The sequence below is a fragment of the Cyanistes caeruleus genome, chromosome Z (assembly GCF_971803275.1).
Source record: "Cyanistes caeruleus chromosome Z, bCyaCae1.hap1.1, whole genome shotgun sequence".
NCBI lineage: Eukaryota > Metazoa > Chordata > Aves > Passeriformes > Paridae > Cyanistes > Cyanistes caeruleus.
In genome coordinates this window covers 61,438,723-61,466,018 of record NC_141732.1, presented here as the reverse complement: position 1 = coordinate 61,466,018, position 27,296 = coordinate 61,438,723, and the positions used below count along the sequence as shown (strand labels likewise).

The 27,296-nt window shown below is 39.3% G+C and overlaps 1 long non-coding RNA gene across 1 annotated transcript; it reads right to left on the bottom strand.

The window, feature by feature from the left end:
• Positions 1–12,323: 12,323 nt before the first annotated feature.
• LOC147648504 (uncharacterized) lies at positions 12,324–25,592 on the bottom strand. The gene is made up of 2 exons (XR_015280605.1): positions 25,528–25,592; positions 12,324–16,520 (listed from the first exon to the last, which is right to left on the bottom strand). It is a non-coding gene; the product is annotated as an uncharacterized LOC147648504 (long non-coding RNA).
• Between the last annotated feature and the right edge of the window lie 1,704 nt (positions 25,593–27,296).

Sequence of the window (27,296 nt, the reverse complement as noted above, 5' to 3'; positions counted from 1 at the left end):
AACTTTGCAGCATACATGTGATTCTCAATATAAAAATAGCCAATGTAAAAGTACTACTGAGCCATGAAGCTTCCTTTACATTGTATTGTAGCTTGTAAATATTTTCTCTGTTACGCGGCATACACTGGATTCTAGCGCAGTAAAGTACGGAATAATTATCACTTCCATGCTATGAAGCACACAGAGTCAGTGTGCATTTCAGCTTTTGCCCCTGTAACAGTGCCATTTCTCTGGCTTCCTGCAATAATCAGTTCAAGCAAACGAAAGTAAAACCCAGGATTTTCCTCAGGAAAACAAAGCTAACAGTAGTCCAAAATGCAGCCATGAATTCTAGGAACTAGATAGAAACTTGAGCGAGGGCTGAGTCCTTGAATTTTCACTGACTTATAGAAGTGGCAGTTAAAATTTATGAATGAGAAAATGCTTTTGATCTTTAAATGTGGATGAGGGTAAAGTCATTGCAACTATCTCTTATGTCTTATTTCTCTACCAGAAATCATCTCTACTGTTTCAAAGTCTTCAATGTGTCCTGAAGGCGTGTGTGTGTAAATCCTCCCTTAAATGTGTCCTTTATAGCAAGGAAAGCTGGAAATCATGTCTGGGGTGTCTCTGCCTTTTTCATTACACATGCAATATTATGAAAACTGTGTATGTTAAAGATGTAGTTTTTGGGCAGAGAGTCACCTCAATATTATCCATATTGGATCCTGCTTGGTTTAGCCTCCCAGAGAATAGTATCCAACTATTAATTTCCAGTGTGTCAGGAAAGATCAAACAAGGCTCACGGCACCATACAGGTTTTATGAGATGAGCGTATTACTGCTCTATTGGTAAACTGTTGAGTGAGAGCTTTATTCTGGGCTAGAGTATGCAGTAGCTCTGCTCAGGTGGTGCCCAGAGATGAGTAGGTTATTGGCATGTTTCTTCTGTCCAGTTCTTTGGAATTGCTGTTATGGAGGTTTCTGGAGAAACACAGCATGCCTGTATAGGAGCAAATCATACATGGATTTTGGTTAGTAAATGCAGAAAAATCTATAAAAATGCCACAAAGTCTTTAAAGGGTCAAGAGCTGCAGTTGTGTTTGCGTAGGCGTGTTTCCAAGTATGCAGTGAGCAGCAGATGTGTTCAGTTGCCAGTTTGACCGAGGAACAGAACACATGTATGCAGTGTGGTTAAACTTTCTATGGAAGTAATATTTTAATCTTGTATCTTTCTAATTTCTTCCTAAAATTTTTAATTTTTGTACTTAAACTAGTAGTCTTGCAGCAATGTTGTGATAAAGGTCTCTTTTCTATGAGAAAAGCAGGACTGATGAGAGAGCGGGTATCCTTTGGAGATTGATGGTAGAGTGGGGAAAAAAAAGGCTTAACTGTTTTCCATGCAGGGCCCCTTCGGATCTGAAACAAGAGCAGATTTCAAATGGCTCTGACGGAAGAGTGTGGGCTTTTCTATAGACTAAACATCGTAATAGTTCAAATATTTGTCTTTGAAAATCTGAGTTATTCTTTTAGTTCTTTCTGACAAAAGTAATATTTTATTCAGGTCTTGTGCATACTCATGTTTTGTTCTAGCAAACACTTTTTCAGATAATTAAACTTCACAGAACTGCATTCCATGATAAAAGTCAGATGAAAAATGAGAATTTAAAAAATATTTAGAAGTTTACTACAATGTCAGAAAGTAGCCATGAGCCACTTCATATTGTGGCATAGATGAGTCATACATAATTTACAGGTTTAACAAAAATAAATTGCCATACTATATCTTAAAAGGGCAGGTTTGCATTTTTAGGTCTGACTAAGCAAGAACATTTTGAAGAGAGTTTTAAAAGAAGAGAGGATAGAAGATGGCAGGTGGGTTTCTAAAACAGGGAATTACTTGATTTGAAGTCTGGAAGAGGTACACCGGGCAAAAAAACGTAAATTGGTTGGCTAAGTTTATAGAATAGCCTCTATAACAATGTTATGGCAGATGGCATGTACAGACTAGCTATTTAAGAAGCCAAATAAGAGCTCAGTGTTATCTTTAGTTTGGCTTATGAAAAATCTTATATTTTTGATATGAAAAACAGGTAGGAAAGAAACCTTGTAAGCTCATGAATCATACAGGGGCTTTCTTCACATGAAATTTGTCAAATCCATAGAGTCTTAGAATGGTTTAGGTTGGAAGGGACTTTAAAGATCACATGGTTCCCATCCCCCCGCCATGGGAAGGAACATCTCCCACTGGGCCAGGTTACTCAAAGCCTGATCCAACATGATCTTGGAAACCTCCAGGTTTGGTTTGGTTGGTTGATGTGACATCCACAGCTTCTCTAGAAAACGTGTTCCAGTCCCTCACCACCCTCACAGAAGAGTTCCTTCTCTATGGCTAATCTAAAGTTATCTCCCTTCAGGATAAGACCATTCCTCCTTGTCCTATCACTTCCCCCTATGCTCTTGAGAAGCTTTCTTGTAAGTGCATATTAGGCATTGGAAGGTGCTATAATGTATGTAATACAAAAGCCTTTTCTTCTCCAGGCTGAACAACCCCAGCTGTCTCAGCCTATCCTCACAGGAGAGGTACTTCAGTCCTTAGATCATTTTTGTGGCCTCCTCTGGATGTGTTCTAGCAGGTCCATGTCCTTCCTGTGCAGGGACCCCAGAGCTGAGGCAGCCCTGCAGGTGGGGTCTCAGCAGAGCAGAGCAGAGGGGCAGAATCCCCTCCCTGGCCCTGCTGCCCACGCTGCTCTGGATGCAGCCCAGGACACGTTTGGCTCTCTGGGCTGGGAGTGCCCATGGCTGGGTCATGTCCAGCCTCTCACCCACCAGCACCCCCAAGCCCCTCTGGGCAGGTGTCTTATTTTAGGGCAAATTTGGGAGAAAAACTCTAAATGGGGGTTTCTCCAGGGAAAAAAAATTCAAACGACCCCTCCCCTCCAACTGGTCTGGGAAAGAGAAAAAAATTCCTTGGAGAGAAGTGGAAAAAGCTGTTTATTTAACAGAAATTGAATAGTATTAAACAGTAAAACTTCTCACTGTTCGATGGGATGGCAAATCTAGGAAGAAGAGTCCTTTTCATGGCGTGTAGCTTGGCTCACTCAGTCTCTTATCAGTCCCTTTGGCGCTGGAAAGTGCTGAGGCCCAGGCCCCAGTGGGCCACAGGTGTGAGCTCCCGGGGTTTGGCTGGGTGTTTTTCAGTCCAAAGCAGATTTGCACAGATCCAGGAAAAAAAGAAAAAAAAGAGGTCCAGGGAATTCCTCTGCCTCAGCTAGCTAAAACTAACTAAAAGCCAGAGAGAAGCTCTGTCCCGCTGTCTGTCCGTGCTGCAGACACCACAGTCCAGGAGCCGGATGTGTGGTGTCTGCACCACACAAGTGATGTTTTTCCTTAACACAAACTGCAGCTTGTTCTTTCCCCCCATTCTTCACTCTCAGAGCCAGTCTTAAAGGTGCAGAACTTTATGTTATATATTAACATAAACCAGACGACTAGGGATACCAGTATCATAAAGACACTCCAGGACAGCAGGGCTGCTCTCAATGAGTTCTCCAGGCTGTACTGCACCCAGGTGCAGAACCTTGCCCTTGGCCTCAAACTTTATGAGCTCACGGTCTCAGTTCTCAAACTTGTCCTGGTGCCCCTGGATGGCATCCCATATTCCTAAAGTGTCACTTTCTCATCTCCCTGCAAAGATACTGAGGGTGCACATGGTCCCCCTGCCTCTGTCACTAATAAAGATAGTGAAGAACCAAAGTCTCAAGCCAGCCCTGAGGGACACCACTCATCACTGGCCTCCATCTGGGCATTGAGCCATTGACTGCAACTCTTTGGCTGCATCTGTCTGGCCAATTCCTTATCCACTGAACAGTACATCCTTCAAATCCATGTCTCTCCAGTTTGGAGATAGGCATGTCATGTAGGACCCTCTCAAAGGCCTTACAGAAGTCTAGATAGATGACATGGGTCTGTATTCTCTTTTAGATTGTTGCAGTCACTCCATTAAAGCATGCCACAAGACTGGTCAGGAATGATCTGCTCATAGTAAGGCTGTGATGGCTGTTTTGGATTACCTCCTCATCTTGCATGTGCCATAGATGCTTTCTTTCCTAAAATGCACTTAACTGCAGTAAGAATAAAAATTAACATTACAAAAGCAATGCAATTAAAACAGCGTAATTTAACTTCTCTCTTTTAAGCTCAAAAATTGTGGCATTATCTTTCTAAGTAAGGAACTAAAAAGCTCTGCAAAAGTTTGCTGCTAGCTAGCTATGCAGTAGCAGTGGATAAATATTTGAGAAGTACTCTTACTCCTTAAAGAAGATTTTCCCCTGGTTAATCCAGGATATAAATGTTTTAAAATATCTATTTCTCTGCTGAATACTCATGGTTTGAAATTTATTATACAACAGTCCTTTAATTCCCTTTGGCTGTGTTTAAAAACCAAGGCAAACAATCTAGATATCAACCAAACAAGAATAAAATCCTTTGTGATCATTAGAGAGAAGAAGCCTGTGTATACCAATTTTGCTAATTTGTTAATTAATTCAGCAGGCATTTTTGTTGGTTTTGCATGGTGACAGGGTTTGGTAGTGACAGGGGCACAGAAGCTTCTGTGAGAACCTGCTGTAAAAGTTTCCACCATGTCCGGCAGAGCCATTCCCTGGTGGCTCTGAAGATGGACATGCTGCTAGAGGCTGGGCCAATTGAGAACATGGTAACACCTCTGTTTTAACAGATCTATAAAGAAAATCTAAACAAAGTGGGGCACAGCTTTTCCTAGCCAGAAAAGAGAAAGAGGTGGAATGTGTGAAGGAAACAACAGGGAAAACACCAAGGTCAGTGCAGAAGGAGGGGGAGGAGGTGCTCCAGGTGCCAGAGCTGAGATTCCTCTGCAGGCCATGGTGAGACCATGGTGAAGCAGCTGTGCCCCTGCAGCCCTTGGGGATCCACAGGGGATGCAGAGATCCAGCCACAGCCTCTGGGGGAGGTGCTCATGCTGGAGCAGGTGGATGCCTGGAGGAGGCTGTGATCCAGTGGGAGACACAGTGGAGACACGGGGACCCTGCTTCCAGGCTGGAGCAGCCTGTTCTTGGAGGATGCACCCCGTGGGAGAGTGACCCACGCCACAGCAGTTTTGGGAGCACTGTGTGCCTGTGGGAGGGACTCACCTTACAGCAGTTTTGGGAGGAGTGCTGCTTGTGAGGTTGGAACCACCCTGGAGAAGTTCACAGAGAACTGTCTCCCGTGGGAGGGACCCCATGGTCTCATAGGGGAAGGACTCCTCTCCCTGAGCAGCAGAAGAAAATCTCGGCTGATGACTAAAATCTCTAAGCCCCGTCTCCCTGAGCTGTCGCTGGGAAGGAAAGAGGAGTTGGAGGAAAAAGGTATTTTTAAGAGCTTATTTTACTTCTCATTATCCCTCACTGATTTTGTTGTATTAAACTCACTTTTACCTCTAAACTGAGTCTGTTGTGCCTTTGGAGTGTTTTCTCTCAGTTTAATTTTAATTTTTTTTTCCCTCTTCTGCCCAGGTGTAGGAGGGCAGGGCGAGTGAATGACTTTGGTGGGTGCCTGGTGTTTGACTAGTGTCAAACCACAACAGCATTAAACACTAACAGGATTTTGCCTTAGTACAGAATGTTGAAGAATACTTAGAGTAAGTATTGTGTTGCAGAAGTGCTCAGATACAATGAGAGTGAGTTATTTAGAAGAGCAAAAGTGAAAATGCAGTGTCTGTAGACCTTTTCTTTCCATAGCATTGTATACACACAGGTATTACCCTATTACAAACACCAGAGGAACAGTATAAACATCACACATACTCTACACTTTATGAGAGAACGTTTTATTTTATGTCAGCTCTAGAGACGTGGAGTTGTCATGGTGCTGGTTTAGAATAACCTCAACTGAGGTTCCCACACTACTGCTGGCATTCCTCCCAAAATAATTTAAGAGATGTAGATTACATCAGACAGCAACTACAGCAGGGAAGGATACAGGTCCCTTCTAGTTAGTCAAACAACAGTTAGTCAAACAACAGGATTCAAATCCTCTTCAGAGGTACTGTTGAGCAGACACAATGTCCATGGTGATAGTTTTTAACCCCAGCCCAAATAAACCACCCTTTTACCACAGTTGCTGATGGTGTCCAGAGCCAGCGCCTTCTTGCTGATGTGCCTCCACCATCTCCTTTCTCTGCACATTGCATACAGCACTTGCCTTGCAATTAACACATGTTTTATACTCAAGCTCTGAGTGTTTTAAGTGTTGAAGTCAGGAGAGGAATCGGTTTCATGTTTTATGCTCCTGTGACTTTATGAGCCACATTGTCACTTGTTGATGCTGCTCTTGGCCGCACCGGAGCTCCGGGCTAGCTCTACGGTGCCACTCCGGCACGGGCAGTCACCAGGAGTGGGGAACTGCAGGGGAAAGGCGATCCCACTGCAGAACCTTCAGAGCGCTGGTTCACTCTGAGCTCTGCTAACTCAGGCATCACGGGCAGTGGTTGAAGGATGGGGGAGACTCTCTCAGTTGAAGTTTCCAGGAACAGGCTGATTGAGGAGAGGGGAGAAACACGAGAATCTGTGCTGGGAGAGTTCAGGACCAAAGAGAGCCCAGAGCACCTCTGTGCACTGGGTTTTATCTCAGGGGCGGGCACAGTCCAGGGTCCAATCGGAGCTCATAGGGGGAGGGGTGAGGGGAGGAGGTTACAATCTCAGGGACCAATGGGGATACAAGGAAGGCGGGAATGTAACATAACAACCAATAAAGTATCAAGGAAGGGATGATAGACATGGAAGGGTCTGGAAGAAGAGGTGGGGTTTACAATGATGGATAGGGGGTAGGGCCAGGGTTAAGGTGATTGATAAGAAACGTTCAGGAAAACTAGGAGGGGTTTACATAATGGACATCTGGAACATACTAACATAATCAGTGGGGGAAACCAGGAACATACCAACAGACCTCTTACCAACTTCAATAAAATTAAATAAACATACTACATCTCCCCCTTAGAATGGACTTAATGATTGAGGAGAGCCATCCTGATAACTTGCCCCATGTAACTCTTAAGAAACAAAGCCTTTTTCAGTACCTGTATGCCAATTTACTCGATCCCATGGATCTCTGTATGAAGCAGGTATTATGGGTGGATAATACATTCCAGGTTGCATACATTAATGGGGAGCCAGAAGGAAGATCAGCCTGTTTAGAAGTTTTTGTTTTTCTAACTTCTCCAGGATTTTTAGTGTTGGAGGCTGAACAGATGTGTATTTCTGGCTGTATTAATGATCACAGGCCCACCAACCCATTGGTCCCTTGCAATAGCATCGGCCATAAACACTGTGAGCTGTTTATTACTGCAGCGTGCAAGTGGTTTTACAGAGCCCTCATCAGGTGAAGTTTCATAATAGAGATGGTCATTGTCCAAGAGCTGAGGTATAAATGAGTGTTAATGGCTTCGAAAGTCATTTTATTCTTCTGGTTTTGAACTAATAGGGAGTTTTTGTAAGGAATGGAGATGCTCAGTAACATGAAAATGCATTTTTCAGTGGAGGGTGGTTTTGGTCATTTCAAGAACTTTTTATTGGCTGTTACCCAATGAGTAGTGCTATAGATAATATCATGCTAATATGTTAGAAATCATTTGAAAACCACATTGTATTAGTATCGTGTTTCTGCAAAGGAGAGGCTGGGGAGAAGAACTCATAAAATGAATGCTAGTTTGTGCTCTAAACTGCTCTTGTTCCTGTATTGAGATGTGTGTTTTTATGGGTTGAAACAGTGTACTAAAGAAAACATGTTTAGATTTTACTGCTGCTGAGAAGTTCTCTGTCTTGGTACCCTGCTATAATAGAAATATGAATCTTCAATATTTCCTATAAAGAAATTGAAGATATAGAACCTAGGAATAAGGTAATATTCCTCCTCAAGATGAAACTATCTTTTTAGTGCTACAGAAGAAAAAAGCTTCATGACCTAAGCTAATCAACAGACAGAGTCTGGAAGACATTATTTTCTTTTATGGTACAGCATCCCTCTCTAGAGATGGTTGTAGGATGTACCTAGCCTCCTACTGAAGCACCTGACATAAGTAATTCCATCAGAAAAAAGTATGAAGAGTAGTCTTCAGTGCCCTCTTCTATAAGAAAACCTATCATATGAAATGCTTAGAAATTATTTTCTATCAACAAAAATGTAATTTCAGCTTTAAGGTGTAGGTCTTTGACGCATTTGAAGATAATGTAATTTTACAACAGTATATTTAGAGAAAAAATTTATTGACAGTACTCAATCATCAAAACATCGAAGATCAATCCTGGACAATAAAAGCTCTATTATGTTTTCATCAAAGAATATAAAATTTTATTTAGTTTCTATAAGAAAACATGGATTTTTACTGCTTTTACTGCTTTTACTCTGACCATTACAAAACTTATTAGTTGTGTGTTTTTGCTCTTCAAATATATGCCAAACTGTGTACTTCAATTATATCAATATTCAAATACTCAAATAACCTAATATTTATCAAATAATTAGTGTGTTTAAGTTGCATTTCAGAGTTGAGATTATTTAACAATTATTTGCCAACACTCTTCTAACTTTTCTAAGTTAAAATACTTCTAGAAAGACATCCTTTATTACACTTCTGGCTTTACTGTCTAGTTACAAAATGGAGGGAGTAATGAGCCACCAACCTGAGGCATATATGCTTTTCAGCCTTAAACAAGTCTTTTGTACGCACAGATGACTTGTCAATTAATGCTTTGCCAGAGACAAGGCTCCCTATCAGCTTATCTGATCTGAGAACTTATATCTGTCAAGCTCCTTATAGATACTATGCTGTTTGTCTCATTAATGAAATAGCATGTTATTCAAACTTAGGGACCTCCTAATGTAACAGAAGGGAATACACCTTCTGTCTTGTCTTTTGTATTGAAGTAACTGATGGAGAAATCTAATCCTCAGGAGGCAATGTGCTGTAAAAGTTAAGAAGTCCACTTCCCTTTTTACCATGGACTTATTGGGTCACTTGGGCAAACAGTGTCCAACATGTAGGTGGCTGCTGAAGGTAATGCCACATAAATCCAGTTTACTGTGTTCTTGTTTACATGCTTTGCTCTTTGTGCAGATGTAATTTCCAAGTCTGTTAAGAATCTATTAGGTGCTCATATAAAAGCATTTCTTGTACATTTTGCACAAAGAATATATTTTGCTGAGGTTTGTCATATTAAAAAAAACCTTCACCTGCTGCATGGGAGGTCTGCTGCAGGCCCTGCAACTTGTTGGAGTGCCATATGGGGAAATAGTGAAATGAGTGAGAATCTGTGTTCCTACTGTGCACTGCGTTTCTTTTGTGTATTGCATTAAAGAAGGTACATGAGGCTCTGTGCTGAAGAACACCCGAGTTTTTTAACCATCTTCATAGCTGGCAATAGAAGGATTCTGAAGTAACTTCAATGTCAAGATGAACTGAGTATGTGTATATTTCTACAAAGTATTAGTATGGATAGATCCCTAAGAAAGTTGTGCTGCTTTTGTAGTGGTCTGTAAGTCAGAATAGTCATATTTCCATAATGACAGAAGGCATTAAGAAAAGTATTTCTCCTCCACTGTGATCTGAATACTATTTTTTTTTACTTTGATGTAAAGGAATGAGATGATATCTCCATTTGCACTAACCCACTGCTATTTTGATATAGGATGGGAACAGACCCACAGCGAAAACAGCAGTGGGTCAGTGCAGAAGGAGACATCATCCTGTGGCAATAGGATTTGAACTCCAACCTCGAATTAAAACATAGTCCTTCACTCTAGAAGATATATGTTCCATGGTTGGAAGACACTGTGAAACAAAAAAAAATTAAACCTACATAAAAAATACGAAAGTCTGAACAGAAAAATGTGTTCCCGCAATTAGGAACCGTGAAGCATGAACTTCTCCTCAGGTCACACAGCCAAGGACAAACTGCATGAAATAGTTAACAAGCAAGAAAACCCAACAGTAAAAATCTGCAGTTTGCTTCCTCTTCCTGGGTTGAGATGAATCTTCATTTTCTACTTATTGAGAAACTTTTATGGGTTACAGTCACTTGGGCGCTGTTGGATGCCAAAGCTGTATGTGTAATATTTCAGAAATATTTGCTACCTATTTTTCCTTTTATCTCCCATAAGTCTGTTGCAAAAAATGATAGAAATGGTCACCTTGTTCATTCACTGCAGAGCATTTAAAACTTGCCGGAGTTTCTTCACACAAGGAGTGAGCAGCCAAGAATAATAGCAAGGAAAAGAAATTTAGTGAAACGGTGAACAGCAGCTGGCTGCTATGCTTATCAGAAACACATTGTTTTCAGATTACAAAAATTTCTTTGGTCACCTTTTACAATGGAAGAAAAATACTCAAAAGCTTTTCCTGAAGATTTCAATTCACACAGAGGGTACTTAAATCTGATGTCCCAAAGTGGATTGTTTAATTTCCCTCTTTTTAGTGAGGAAAGGGTTTCTCTGGGATCAGTGAGCTGTGTGGTACAGCAGCTCTGCCAAGCTCTGCATGGGCTGGCTGGGGTGTGTTCTGTGACTGTGGGGTATGCTCCCATCTGGAGGTTGCTCTCCCTCATTCCTACCGTGGCAGCTGTAGCAGCGCCTGCCAGCCCCGATGGGCACACTGCACTCAGACACACAAACAAACCCAGGCTGTTTTACCATGTTGCTCTCTGCTTTCTGGCCAACCAGATTGATTTTCCACCATAGGACACAGGTGTGTGCCTCACTTTTTTGTACTCTTCCAGAAGCCTGCATTCATTTCTTGACCCCTTTAACTGAGGTAATTTTATTCATTGGTTATTCACAGGTTGGCAAAATGCCATTCTGACTACAAGGCAGGGGTTTGCTGCCATAAGAGAAATAATCATGAGAGGCAGAGAAAGACACATGAGATTTCAAGTTTGATTTTAACCCCTTTTTTAAACCAGTGGCTTGAAGATACTGGTCCTGATCTGTGTGAGTACTTCTAACTCACACACTCATTTTTCTTCTATCCCATTATAGGTGTAACATATAAATAGTTTCACCATTTCAGTTTTCTCATGTAAATTAGGCTGTATATAGTATGAAAACCCAAAGGCAGGCTACAGGTACAGAGGCCTCTGCTACAGGCAGAACCAGTTGTACTTCAGAATTGTTAATACTGCTACTCTTAGGCTAAGTACTGTTGGAAAAGGACGTAATTCCAGGCTCACTGAATGACAGAAAAATAAAAAAATTCCTTAAGAGAAAATTACCACTCTAATTTTTTTAACCTAAATTTATTTTATCTAACGTTCATGATATACATATGCATTTTGCTTTCTTTAAGGGGAGCAAGATGGAGAAAACCATATCTGTTTTTTCAGCATTTCTTGCAGATATCACATGCCTGCTCTAAAGAGCTGCTGTTACCCTGTGTGTAGGCTTGAAGTGGTCCTATCACGTTCCTATGTTATGCTGTAACACAAATGCGAAATATTTCTGTTTTGAGATTAGCAATGAACATGTTCTCATCAGTAGCTTAATAAGCAGGTCTACTGCTCTAATGTATGTCTCTACTGATACTCATGATTTATAAAAAGCAGAATCTAACTTTATCACCAGTTTAAAATTTCCTAAGCTTTTCTGTGCCCTACAGTCAGTCTTTCTTTTTTAACGTGGCCTGCTTTTTTCTTTATTGGTGATTATTTTGTTTTATAATGCTTTTTCTTTTATTAAATTGAAGATCAGTCTTTTATTTTACTAAGATTTGCACAAATCAAGTAGGCTTTAGTCTCTGGCTTTTATGCCTAATTAAAGATCTTTATTTTGAAAGACTTTAGATTTCCATGCATGACTGCATCCCATTCTCTCCCTAATAATCCTTTTATAATGAATAAGGTTCATTTCAGCTCATGGTCTTCATCACTGCTTTAGACTTACAGTCAAGAGTGTGTATTTATCCGAAGAATAAGAAGTTCAATGCAGTGCATAAGAAGCAGTATCCTGTAAAAGTGCCCCTACAGCTTTGACCCATTTTGTACAGCAGTTGCAATCCCAAGATCATTTGTGGGGAACGAGTTTGAGACTCTAACAAAAAGATTAGGCTAAAGAGAGGACATAGTGATTTAGATTCTCTGTCTACTGCCTCTACTGCCACTGGGTATGCTGAACACATAATGTGCAACATAATGCTGCCTGTGTATTCTGTATGGTCTGATCTGTGTCCTGCAGAAGCACCAGACTGGCACAAAGAACCATGTCGTGGCTGAGGATGGCAAATTCAAGACTGGACCAGTCAGAGATGAAGTGGTAAAACAACAGAAGGACAGGCTTAACTTGACCTGAAAATAAAAAACTTTAGTAGTAAAACAAACATATAATCCATACAACGTAGAGAGTGCACCAAAAGGGCAGGGTTCAGGGTGTTACAGTAAATTATATAAACTAGGATAGAGGAGGAGTCTGAGGGTAAAGGTCCAAGGAAGAGGGGTGGTTAAGAATATTTAAAACACTGCAGCAAAAATAAACCAGTGACAACAGGGGAAGCAGGGAACTTTCTAGTAACATTTACATAGCTACAAACAAGGGGCAGTTTGGTACTGTCTTTTTTTCTCCATGATAAAGGGGAGTTTTCCCACAGCCTTCTGCCTGGGTTTTTATAGACCCCCCAACAGAACCCCCCTTCTATTTTTCTAAAAATGAACACAGCTTTCAACATTCAACTTTCATACAATGAACAAAAAACAAATAGAACAAATATTAGCAAACAGGACAAAAGAACTATAACAGCAATAACTTAAATTACTTAATACTTATTGGACAACTTATAGAGGGATTATGATAATTTATAAAGGGATTCTCAGATACATAACAAGGAACAGAAGAACACTATTAACATAACAATGACAATTACAAAACTAACAAAGACTCTTATTTTGAAAAGTCTCTTTAATAAGTCTTTTGTTGTTTTTTCTTGTGATCTTTGTTTTCTCCTGTTCTGTTAGGGCTTCAGAAATGTTTTGTTAGGATTTTTAGACTAGGATTTGGTGAATGTGGCTCAGCTTTAATTTAGCTTAAGTTGTTGCCTTGTTTGTTTTTGCTGTTTCTTCTCTGTAATATAGAATTCATACTACCAATTAAAAAAGGGATACACACAAGAAATTAATTCTGACATATGCAAAGAGTAAAAGGTATAGCTAAGAAAATAAGTTTAACATAATGATTAATGTAACACATAACTAAATTCTTCTCTTTAATTTCTTTGTTCTCAATTCAATATCCTTTATTCTTAGCCACTTCTTTTCTTTCTTGCTCACTCTTACTCTCTCCTATTTCTTTTCCCTTCTTTCTCATCCCTTTTTCTTCCATTTAACAGTCTTTTTAAGTATTCTATTCTATGACCCCTCATCTGACCATTAGACCATTCTCTTCACTTGCTTTTTCATTCTCATTAAAACTTCTGCTACTTTTCTACTAATGAAAATTGTAGTTTAACATATCAACTGCAAAAATAAAACACATCATTTATAAAAGCACAAAATAAAGCTCATCATTTGTAAAAAAATTTTTAAACCAGCAAAAAATCAAACATCAAATTAGACTTCTTATTCCTTCATACTTCCCCTTTTTCTCTTATAATTTGTTTAATTTGTATAAGTTAATTGTTTAATTATTTAACTGGGGAGAAAGATAGAGAATACTCTTTATGATAAAAACAATGAATATTGTCCTTCTGTGGGGCCCCTTACAGAAAGGGCAATAGACAGGGTATAAACAGTTTATTCTGGAAAATTTATTCCTCAAATTAATTAAAATAGAGAGATTTTATGGTTTATGAGAGTAAAACTTAACATGAACAGTGGGAGGTAGGATTATTTGTGTTTCATTAATTTTCTATAACTTCAGTTGAGAACTATTTACATTTATGTACATATGAAAATGAAGAGAGATATTAATAATTTGTAAAAAATACATTAATATTAGCATCTTAAGATTAAGATAACATCTTAATAATAATACTGATACTTACTGGAACTTCAGTTATTATAAACTATTGACATCTCTGAATAGAGACATCAAGGTAGGTGTTGCCAGCAGAATCGCTTTGCACAGCAGGGACGCTTGAGGGACTGCTGGCCGAAGCAGCATTATGGCAGAAGTGTTTGAAAAGGAACAATCTCTATGTGCAGCAGAACAGCAACTAGCAGAAGATGGGCAAGGGGATGCTGGTAAGTTTCAGAGCAAAGGATGGCAGCAGAAGAATAAAGGAACCAAGAAAACTTCATGCTACTTTCATTGCAACTACAGAAACAGCAGAAGCAAAACCAAGCTAATGGTGAAGTCATTGTGAACGAAGAGGAGGAGGAGATCTCTGATAAAGGAAGTGAATCAGAAGAAGAAATAAACAGGGACTCTCAAAGTGAAAAAGATAATGGAAGTGTCAGAGACTCTGACAGAGAGCAAGATGAAAAACAAAGATGATGAGACTGAGTAGAAGATACACAAAAAGAACAATTACAATTAACAAAACTTGTTAACTTATCAAGAAAAGATCAATTACAATCAACGAAACTTATCAAATCAGACGTTCTTTAGGAGCTAATTCCCCCTTCTTTCTGTTTTAAAAACAGCATGGCTCTCAGTCTGAACATGAGTAGAACACCAAAACAAAACAATATACACTTCTAGTAGTGAAACTAGAAGTTTAAAGCAACCAGGAATAATTTAGATACAACAATGAGGAATATTTTAGGTAATAGACACAAGTAATCTATGACAATAAAATGAAAACAAAAGAAAACTCTAACTAAACCATTTACAATCCTGTTTTACAAGATAACAAGCCATAACGTAAACCAGCACTCACTCTTTCTTATTTTTTAAAGGAAAACAACTATATATCATGCAATTTAGACAAGTAACTTTTTAACAAAATCTAAAATAGCTCAGATTAAACAACACTCAACCTTGGTGGAAATTAATGTTGACAGAAATAAACTCTAACAAAATGAATTTAATAGACCTCAGCCATAAAAGGATTTCAGATTAATAGAGTGTATCACTTCTATAGAAAAAAAAGCACACTTAAGAGAGCTGAAAGTTAACATTATTAATACTGAATATAAGTTGATCTTAACAGAACTGGAATAGAACATGAAATACCTTAAAGTGAAGAACAGTTGAACTTGACTTTGTCTAAACCCAGTCACACTCAAACTTAGCAGAAGTTAAACTCAACTAAATTAACATAATAGAACTTAATCTCAACAGAATAACAAAGGAATGAAACATAACAGTACATGTATCTAAATATAGTGAAACTTAACATTGCCTAAGTGCCTGTGACCTGGGTGCTGCCATTTTGTGGGCAGGCTTTTCCAGAACCCAGGAGGGTGGGATTTCTGTTGTCACCAGAAGGAATGTGGCGTCTTGTGTTGTTCCTGATGACATCAGAAAGAGGGTGGCCTGAGGTGGAAGAGGCACATTGCAGGGTAGAAGAGGCAGAGTGGGTTTTCCCAATGACAAGTCACTTTGACCAGAGGGTGGGGCATTAGTATAGCTTTTAAAATGGCCGCAGTTTTAGAATGGCGGTCAGTATTTGGATGGCAGCCAACATCAAAGGTGACTGACTGCTTGGTGTTGAACAGAGAGGACCAAAGAGGGTGTGGAGAGGGACGAGAAGAACGTGTAGGTTTGGGTAGGACGGAGCAGGGGGTGGTCCAAGATGGCATGGCCATCGTCATTGTGGGCCCAAAGTGAAGGGGATGGAGGTGGAAATAAGGTGACGGATCCATTGGCTGGACCGTTATTTACTTCAAATCCATCCTGGGTACATACCTCTGCAAATTCGACCCCGTATCTTCCTGGGATGACTTAAAGGGCAAAAGAGGTGAGGAGAAGGGCTAGGAGTCCCAGGCTTTTCTGAACTGGCTATTCTCTCCCTTTCCCTTTCTTCAAATTATAATATCTCTGTGATGAGATGGAGAATAGGAAGTAGCCTTTGTGCAAATTGATCTCTTTTACTTGCCAAATTATACAGTTTCCTTCCTGCTGAGTCCCAGAACTGCAGAGTAACCATCTTGGGTGCAGTACTGTTAGGAAAGGTTTTGAAAACCCATTTAATAATATTTTTTAACTCCTTCTTTTCCCATTTCTTTCCCTGGGATGCCAGCTTGAACTCAAACTGATGATAAATGTCCTTCAGTCATGCAGCTGATAGTTTAACACCCATCTTAAAGGGTTCTAGGGGTAATGGGTCAACTATCCTCTCTCTTCCTTACCTGCCTTCTGCAGGTCTTCCCGAGACAAGTCATTGTCCAGAGTTTGTCCGAGGTATCCAGACAGGCCCAGCTTCCACACTCAGGAGAGGGTTGGTTTACCGGACAGCTTTCCCTGATGATCCGATCCCGACAGGTCCCTCAGTGTGAGGATCCCTGTTTGGGCGCCACTTGTCACGGCTGGATACTGCAACTTTGAGACTGGTCCAGCCAGAGATGAAGTGGTACAATAATAGGACAGGGTCAATTCGATGACCTGAAAATAAAAACTTTAATAGTAAAACAACAAACTGGTGAGTAATCCATACAAGGTAGAGAGTGCACCAAAAGGGCAGGGTTCAGGGTGACACAGTAACTTATATAAACTAGGATAGAGGAGGAGTCTGAGGGAAAAGGTCCAGGGAAGAGGGGTGGTTAGGAATATTTAAAACACTGCAACAAAAATAAACCAGTGACAACGGGGGAAGCAGGGAGCTTTCTGGTAACATTTACATAGCTACAAACAAGGGGCAGTGTGGGTACTGTCTTTTTTCTCCACGACAAAGGGGAGTTTTCCCACAGCCTTCTGCGTGGGTTTTCATAGACCCCCAACAGAGCCCCAGAGTGAACACTTCCCGAAGGAGCAGGAACAATTTTCAGTATAGATTTCAGGAGATGGGCAGAACTGACCATTTGCCAGATACCACAGAGGCTATAGATGTCTTTGAAATGCTGCTGCACTGTTCTGCATATCTTTCTCAGTCTCAATCCTGAACTGCATTGTGTTTGCTGTTTTCTGGTTTTCACAGTATAATGATTACTAGTATTACAAGTAGTATAAATATGTTGTGCATCTCTTGTATATCCACTTGTGCCACATTGCTGCTGAAGAAACATAAGCACCTGTGAATAAGATCCTTCTTCCTTAATAAGAGCTTTTTTCCCATATTCAGGATTCAACCATGCAAAATAATACTATAGGTGCCTATATGATTTACACCTTTTATCCTTCTGTGTGAAATTATGGTTGCCTCATACTGAGCTGTTATTTTTCTATGTGTCATGGATTGAGTGGTGTACCTTACTTACATGACAAAGCAACAATATATTTTATTGATATAAAACAATGAATTTACTGTTCAATGGCAAGTGTGACAGTGGATTAACAAGATTTGATGGCCTGCTATAAGCATATATATAAGCATATATAAGACTATTTACTGCACGGAGGACAAGGCCTGACAAAGGTGTCAGGGAGATTATTTCATGGGGCCATGACATTTATACAAGACTCTCTTGTGTCCGACATGTCTTCTCAGAGAAGAGTCTAGGTGAGGCTGGCTCCAGACTCAGTCTCAGACTTGGTCAACTGTTCATATCTAAAGGATTGTATGTGCACAATCATTCCTTGGTGTTGTTTACCTGAGACTTCAAAGTTTAGCATGCAGTTAATCACTTACTGAGAATGTGCTGCTGTAAGGAATCCTTTGACCTCAAGGAGTAGCCCTGGGAGGTGTCCCCTCTCCAGGGGAGACCCTGGCATGCAGCTCTTTGCATGCAAGAAAGCTCCGTGGTCCCTGGAATGTCCACTATTTAAGGGTGTTATAGATACATATTATATTGTTGGCTTTTCACAAATATTAAAATTAATGTTATATGTATAAGGTTAGAAAACTTTGCTATATTAATATAGTTCCTTCTATTTCTGTTACTGATGAAACTTAGAAATTGTAGTATAATATATATATATGTTGAGCTATGGCATAGTATTAAAACAAAAACTACTTTTGTTTGTATGGCCCAAAGACTGAAAAAGATAGTTGGAGACCCCCCTCCATTCTTAGATTATCTAGTCCAGATGAAGACAGCAGTGACCAGAGCTCTGGGGGAGGAATTTATTGCATTTCTGTTATCAGGGAATGTGAAACTTGGTGGAGCCAAGAAGGTTGATCTATTGGGAAGGGGGCAAGTCAAAATCTAAACAAAGAAACATCCAAAACTTAACAAGAATGCTTGAATCATGTATGAGAATTTATGAATATGTAGTAAGGTTCTGTTTTTAAGGGATGATGTTAGTAAGGGGCGCTCTCTTGGCTGCATGCAGAGATACCCAGCTGTATTTGTATACTTTATTTTTATCTCCTAATTGTCTTTCTATTAAAATTTTAAATGCTATTAAAAATATGTGAATCTCGTTTTTCACAAGGGTTTAGAGGACTGACTCACAGTCATATTTGCACAGCTGCAGGATGTCTGGGACAAAATTCCAGACAGCCTTTGGCTACTGTATTTCGATCTGTCTCCCAAAGCACGTGGATGCAGCCATCCCAGGGGCAGCCGAGGAAGGAGTGTGTCACACTGCTGCACTGTGCTGCTGCTTACTCTATGTTCACAGAGACACATTTAGGTGGGTGTCTGAGCCCTTACGCAAACGAGGGCTGCAAGCCCAAGCACTGAGTGCTGCATCAGCTGTGTCCTGCATCAGCTCCATGTGCTGCATCAGCTGTACATTCAGCTCCCTTACAATGGTGGTGTAACTGGAGCTCCAGGTGGCCACTCATCAGCTCTCTGAGACATTTCTGAGAGGTGTCAGTAGCACCCCACACAGTGTGCCGTGGACACTGGTGTGCAGGCACCATAAGGGCAGCTCAGACCTTATTTCAGTTCTACCTTCTCTGCCTTTTGACACGCACTGCCAGAAGGTCATTACTCCACTGCTTGCACCGGCACAATGGGTGTCAGGAACGAACTGAACAACCTGGTTCTTTGCATTAAATAAAAACTTAAAAAAACCTAGGGTTTAAGTAAGACTTGGGGTAATGTACAGATGCCTATCTACATTTATCAGTTTATGAAGATGAAATTCTTATAAATAGAAATAACTAGAATAAGAATAACTAGAATAACTAGAAATAAGTTAGATTGTAACACAGGAATTTTCCCTGCAAGTATAAATGCTTCTGGCCATTCTTTCTTTGGTGACATACCCTTCTCATCCCCACCACAGAAACCATCATTGAAGAAGAGTACACCCATAAGGAAGTGGTGTGTTTGTAAGTACCTGTAGGCTCAGAAGTTGGTCCTGGAAGATCCTAAGAGCCTACAGAATCAGATGTGGATTCAGAGGTAGAACAACTTACACGTCCTTTTGTAAAGTACTTTGCTGTTGTATTGCTGGAGGGCTCTGAAATGTGGCATACAGAAATGGCTGCTAATTTGATAAAGCTGAAGGACATATTAGGTTTTTCAGATTCAGCAGAATGGTCTAAATAAATGGTATTGAGGACCCTTTTTTAAAGATCTCTTTCTTCTCTTTTTCCAGATGAGTACATTCTCTGAAGCTGAAGTTTCTGGTGTTTCAGTCACCAATCCAAGCGGCAACGATTTCTCATTGATATATAAGGAAGTGGTGATTATTATAAATTATGATAAATTATTTGTTGATGATTGTCTGTGTGAAAAACAAGGCTCACATATTTTTATATAAAATTTAGAAGTTTAATAGAAGGACACTCAGGAGATAAAATAAAGTAAAATATACAGATATGGCCAGGTGTTTGCATTCAGCCAAGAGAGCATACCTTAGTAATAAAAAATTGTCCCTTAAAAACAGAATCCTACTACATATCCATAAATTCTCATACATATTCAGACATTTTTCCTAAGTTTTTGATGTTTCTTTGTTTAGTTTTTACCTTGCCCCCTTCCCAATAGATCAATCTTCTTGGTGCCACTGGGTTTTATATCCTCCAATAATGGGTGCAATAAATCCTTCCCTTGGAGGGCTTGGAGGACTGCTGCCTTCATCTGGATAAGATAATCTAAGAATGCAGGGGGGTCTCTGACTATCTTTTCAGTCTCTGGGTTATATAAACAAAAGTAGTTTATGCTTTAATATCATGTTATAGCCTAACATATATATGTATTATACCACTTTTTCTAAGTTTCATCGATAACAGAAATAGAAGGAACTATATTAATATAACAAAGTTTTCTAACCTTATACATATAACATTCATTAAAATATTTGTGAAAACACAGTAATATAATATGCACTTACAACATCTGCCATTACATAGAAATACAAATGAAAAAAATTGTCTGGGAGCTACTCTCAAATTTTCTTGATCTGACAGCTGTGTTCCTCTGGCATGCAAAGCTAGTGAGCAACCAAGTTCTCCAAGCAGGCCTCCATCTCTCTACTGAGGTACTGCTGCTGAAAGTGTGTGTTCTCCTGTACAGCATCCAATATGTCACACTACAGCCTTCTGTGCTCTGCAGAACAACCTCTTGTTACAGCAAATTTATTGCATGTCTGTGTGGAGGTCTCAGAACAGCACAATGAATGTTAAACTCCTACTAGGGCACTAACACAACTGCTCTGAAACTTGCCAGAGAGATTAATTCGTAATTTATGCTGTGAAATGTCATTGTTCAACTAGTTCCAGTTGTGCATTTTCAGTGAACACCATTTGCATGTTTATATGAAAGAGCTTGCCAGCAGTCATCTCTCCCTGGGATGGTCTTTGAAGAAATCCAGAGGAGACATGTCAAGGTCAATGCTCCCTTTTCTGTAAGACTCACTCACCCTTTATATAGTTCCTACATTCCAGTTGTTGAAACTTCTAATTTCCCTCAGTTGAATTGGTTCTCTTTATTGCTTTGTGCAAATATATAGTAGAGTCCTTGGATACATAAATAGAAAATTATGGTAATGCAAACCTGTTCTATTGCTAATAGAATTGAGAAGTATTCTTCGGTGAACCACATAGGCATGCAGACATTATACATAATTATCACAATCTCACTCTGAGTTTTTATTTTCCTGGGCAAAGTGACCACAAATAACCTATTCTGCATTTTTTTTTAATACCTAAACAGATCCTTCCAAGTCAAAGGGTAAACCCAGGAGATTAATTTTTTTTTACATAAATAAGTAATTTAGTGAAACAGCTTTAATTTTCCAATTATAATGGATCTATAATTTTTTATATTGCAAAGGGAAGTTTTATATGGAACTCCAAGACTTCATTGCTACAGTGCAATGTGTTTTTTTTGTGAATGCAGAGTATTATACACTGCAAATAGAATGCATTTCTAATAAACAACACATGTCCCCTTGATACAACCTTGTGATAGTTAAATTCAGTTGTGCAAAGTTTTCCTAGCTTCTTGAACAAAAATAGTGTGCAATTTCATTACAGAGAAGGAATTTTTTGAGCACTTAATGATCGCTGCAGTTAATGTGTTTGACATTAACTCCAATTCTGTTCTCACATGGAAATTTTCAGAGGGTTTGATCTTAGTAGTGAATTGGAGCAGTCTGTTACTGTGGGTCTTTCTGAAATTGTTCCTCTCCTGCTCCAAGGCTGTGGGAGCTCCAAATTTTTGGAATTTAAAAGATTGTCAGGATAGTGGACGGAGCAGTTTATTTGTCAGTATCTGTTTAGATTCTGAATAAAGTTGCAAAGCTTGCTTCTGGCTCATGCTGATGCTCAGTTCTAGTTCCTTGTACTGTACTGAAGCTGCAAAGACAGTTTCTTGTCAAGAATGATTTTTAACTTCCATGTATAGCTATGTAGTCCAGCAAAAGAACACTATTTCAGGCAGCAGAAAAGGGTCCTCCTGTGGAGAGATCGTGTTGACTTTTATGAAGTTTATATTATGATCACAAGCTTTTCTTCAGTGAGAGCAGCATGAGTACCACCTTTCCAAAATTATAGATTAGTGCTTTTCTTTCAAACAGTAAATATTTTCCTTTAAATTATTTTGTATATGATATGTTTATATTTGAGCTTATGTAAAACAAACTGAATTGTAAGTATTTGAGAGAAAGTAGAGTTTGCAGCAAACTTGCTTTGTGACAGGGCTTTTTCCCTCAGCTTTCATTCTGCTAGCAACACTGGCTCTGTAACCAGTAAAGAATTACAATTATTGAGTCTACTCTAAATTATTCCACATTAATCAAAGTTCGCAATTGTATTTATTTTCTGTCTGTTGCCTGAACATTTCCTGGAGCAATATACCAATAAACTACTCCATGGGATGATCAAGCCCCTATTCAAATTGATGAAAGTTCATCTGGTTATGATGAACTAGACAGGAAAGTAATCTGGCCATTTTGAAAGGGTATTAATTTAATATTAATTTTCCCTTTTGATGACAATGACTCGGCAGACATTCTTTTTCTTTCTTCTTCTCCATTTCTTTCTGACTTTCATCTGGAAGATTGCAACCTAACATTCATTATTTAATAAGTATTACAAAAAGCCCCTGGAACCCCTGACCTATTAGTGCAAGTGAGGAATTCTAGTTTTGTGGTGTTCCCATGTGAAATATCATCCCTGTGTATCTTTGCAAGAGCAGAACCTGGAAGGATTCTTCTGATGACATGGCTGCATAATAAGATATTTCCCAGGATATGAATAGTCATTAAAATTATTCCACATTTTGTAAATCCTCTTCCCATGTAAACATGAATTTATGGATGCCATTTTTCATGAAGTTGCTTGCCCATTTTTTAAAATGTCATGCTTTATTGATTCCAGGCTTTGTTTATCCAGTTACAAGAGGTCATTGTGGAGGCTCTCGAGGGATTAACACTGACAATTAGATATTCAGACCTCTGAGTCCAGTGGATATAGGATAAGTTATGTACCTGGAAGCCCACCCTGTCCCTCTCTTCTTCAGCTCTTCAGAGTGGTGGTGTTTGTTACACTTTTGGACAACCACAGGCTTTAAGTGGGGGAAAAAATAACATTTTCTCTCTCACACCCCATTTTGTAAAAGACAAATAATTTAAAGGGAAAAAAATAACCTTTATAAGTCTGGTTCATTCTCTCTGTTCTTTTTTACAACAGAAAAAAAGGGCATTTACCAGGACCTGCTTACACACAGCTCTCTGAAGTGAAGAACTAGTTTATCTATCTGCCATGTACCTCATTCACACTTATATAGAACAACTCACAGTAGAAAATTAAGAGAAGACAGCGTTCAGGCTGATTTGCTGGGAGTTAAGCAAGCAGCAGAAATAGTGTAACTTTTTTGTAACAGTATTCATGCTACAAGGGTGACCATGGTAAATGGTTACCTATTATTAGAAAAAATTAATGCAGAAGTTGCACACTGGATATGTTTATGTGACAGAAAAAATGAATTTGTATTTAAAATTAAAAATATTTGCGTACAGAGAGGATCATGTAAGATAAATAGATATAATATTTATGCAAATACACTTCAAACACTGTTGGTGATATGTGATAAATATCTTTAATAGAAAAAGACCTTTATATTTTGTAGCCAGTCTAAGGCAAAAAAAGAGAAAGCCTTTCACAATATTTTATGTTTCTTCTAGAGTTACAGAAGGATGACTATGTTAAACAATAATAAGCAAAGAACAAACAAAATTAAATGTTTGCCAAAAAACATACTTTGGGGAATATTGTGTGCTGCAGCCAAATTTCCCCCACTTTTACTCTTGATCTTCTTTTTCTGACTCATTTTATACATGTAGCTTCTAGAGTAACCTGAGTTTGTGCCTGTGGCTTCTAGAGAAGCTTTTATTTATTTCTGCTGGGTGGTCAGGTAATATTTTTTTTTACTTGCCTTGCCTTGCCTTGCCTTGCCTTCCCGCACCTTCCCGCACCTTCCCAAGCACAAGAATAAAGAATAAAGCAAACTCAAAACTCACTTGTGAGTTAAAGAAAATGGGAGAAACTCAAACTAGAATAGCTGGCCAGAGCTAAAAATAGGACACATCTGTAAAAGAGCAAGGCAGAGGGCAAAGAACAAGGAAAACCAGGTTGGATGGGTATTGGGGTGGGTGCAACCATAAAAGGGATTTTCCCACTGCTCCCACCTCACCAGTCTGGAGGGAGGAGATTGCTGTTCCTTATGTTAATTCTAGATATGTTACACCTGTGTATTCTACCCTGAAGGAAGGGATGGGTCCTGAAATGGACTTTTTAGTCCTATCCACTCAGAAAAATAAAATAAAATACTGGTTTTTTTAGAGGCTGTTTCTCTGTTCCTCCTTTTATAGCACAGATAAACTCAAGATACAAATAAGATCATCAGTAGTGAAAATTACACATTTCTTATGACCATAAAGATGAAACAATGACAAGATCTGCAAGGAAAGAGGAGTAAGAGAAGATAATGGCAGTGGAAAGGAGGGAGAGATAAAATAGTGTTCTTGAGAGTTGTGTATTTGCACACTGGCACAAGTAAGCTAGTGATACATGCTACCTATGTGATCCTTGTTTTTCATACGTGTACTTATGATGGGGATAAAATGTATATTTGATTAAGTGTGCATTTTTATGAGCTCTTTTGAGAAAAGTTGATGAAGACCAGTCAGCTGTAATTTTTTTTCTATTAGGTGATTTTATTATTAGTATGTTTATGACTACTCTGTTAAAGTAATACAGTCTTGTGGAAGTACAGCTTCCAGAATACGAAGATTTTCCATTACATTTAATTTTGTAAAGAAGAGGAAGCACAAGTTTTAGTTCACTTTATAATAAAATTTAGACTATATGACTAGCTCTGTAACTGTTTATTTTAGTTTTTTAATAAGTTTGGTTATGAACAACATTGTCACTAAGCTGCTTTGCTCCTCATGATTGAGAACCTTCTCTTGTCATTACTTGTGCCTGTTAGTGCCACTAAAAGAGCAGAGACTTCAGGAAAACTGTGGTGTGCAGCAGAGATGTGTTGGCTTGACAAAGCTGTTTGTCTTTTAGGAAGATTTTTGTGTCTGGAAGGTTGAAATGATGCTCCCATTAAAAAAAAAAAACAAAAAACAAAAGCTATAAAAGTGCATATAGAATTCTAGAAAAAAAAAAACCCATAGGTGTCTGTCATAGATTGGCATTTAAGAAAACAAGAGAAACACCTACTGAAGTTAAAACCCCTGGAGGCTGATGGGAGTTTGTCTCCTAGCCAACAGCTGGCCATTTCTAAGAATTGACAGCAGTTTTAACCATTGAAAAGTGAGATCAACCTGTGAACACCACCTTAAGACCTAAGCCTGGGAATTTCTTTGTCTCTTTGTTTTCTGGCTGTGAAAGGTGACAGAGCTCCGGCCTCCCGTTCCCTCCCCAGGTCATGCGGCCCGGGCAGGGGCTGGGCTGGGCCTGCTGCGGCTCCCGGCCGGGAGATGGGGCCTGCGGGGCTTGCCCCGGGCTCTGGCCGGGCCAGGCCGGTCCCTGGCTCGGCTGCAGTTTCTGCTGTGACTGAATTCACCAGAGACTGCTGAGTAAAGAGAGGAAAATGCTCTTGACCTGCGGCGGGCTGAGACAGCGACCACACTCTCCAGAGCAGCCATGAAGAATCTTCCATCGCAGACAGCTCCAGCTGCTGCTCCAGCAGAGATCACAGAACCATCTACAAAGCCTGGGCAAGATTTTAACCTTTTCATTACCCAGATGAGACTTGCAGATTAATCCTTTTTTCCAGAGAAAGAAAAAGAGAGTAATCAACATGTAAAGAGACTTTATAAACTATTAGAGACAGTAAAGAAAAGAATTAAACTTCGGAAGAGGCAGAGAATAAGGAGATGCTTTAATTAAGCTGAAATATTTTTCAGCTGTAGAGATGGACAATAGTGTTCTGAAAAAACTCCTTTAATTCATGACAGAGTATATTGGGAGGAATGAAGTGTTCAAAGTGTGGATTTTGAGCAAATAGTGAAGTGATTGTGATGCTGTGAGATACTGAAACAAAGGGGGAGAAGTAATAGTTGAAGATTTGTGGCCTTTTGAGAGGCAAAGAGAAAAGTTCTGTTTCTAGAGAAGCTCATAAAAATTTTTCCTTTGAATAACTCATCCTTAAAAATGACATTCCTAGACTCATGGCCCATAACACACCTCAGAGTGATGTGAATGGAAGGAGTGGACTGATGACAGATTTTTTTTTTTTTTCTGGGCAGCTGGCATCAGAAAAATAGAGAGCTATAACAGAAATAGTTTTCTTGTGAAAAACTCTATAGATTAGCAGAAGAAGACTTCTGTTTCTCTACAAAGACTGATGAAAAGACTCTAACAGGAATTGGGACTGATTTAAACACCAAAGTTCCAAGTTTTTTGTCTCTGTTGTCATGTGAACAAGGGAATGGTTGGGTAGTTGGGGAGAAAGAGGTTTTCTGGAAGTTATTCTGGTTTTCTTATTCTTGTATTTTTGTTAATAAACTTTCATTATTCCTTTTAAGTTTTAAATCTGTTTTGCTCTTGTTCTAATCCACATCTCACAGCAAGAAATAAGTAAGTTTTCTGGTATTTTTTTTTTTTTTTTTTAGTTACTGCTTTAAAACCACGACAATATCTTTTGGCCTGTGTGAATTCAGTGAATGTACTCAACTGGACATGTGATACTAATAGTTACTGCTTTGTAAGCCTCATGCTGTGTATCACAATGGGAGAAACATTCTAACAATTTTTTTTGGGCCAGACAGAAGAATTGCTAAGCTGGAAAGCTGTTGGCTGTGCAGAGTTTCTCAAGTGTTCAGCATGGAACATTCTCTGCTTAGCACGGAAATGTGTCCTGAAAATAGCTGTCCTCTCACTCCAAGTCGAGCATACTGCTGTTTTTGTGAAATCAGAGAATCTTCTGAGCAGGAAGGGACCAGTAAGGGTCATCGAGTCCATCTCTCCAGTGAAAGACCCGTACAGCCTTGGAATTATTAGCACCATCTCTAGTCAGCTGAGCCATTCTCAGTGGCATCACCTCTGTATCATCACACATATGTAATATTCTCCAGTTTAGCTATAGGGCTTCCCCTGTTCCAGTGACAGAGGGTTTCATATGGCAGTATGGACCTACATTTCTGCAGTCATTATGTCAATGCTGTAAAAAAGTCAAATAATGCTGAACAAACACACTGACCCTACTGCAGATAAATATTAGATGTTACTCATTTATTTTTTTTCTGTACAATCTTTGATGGAGCTATTGATTTGGAGTAGGAAAGCATGCTAGTTCTCTTGGAGATGCAACCTACTGAAAACACATCTCCTCTTCTGGAATTTCAGTATTTTTTATATATTTATGTCCT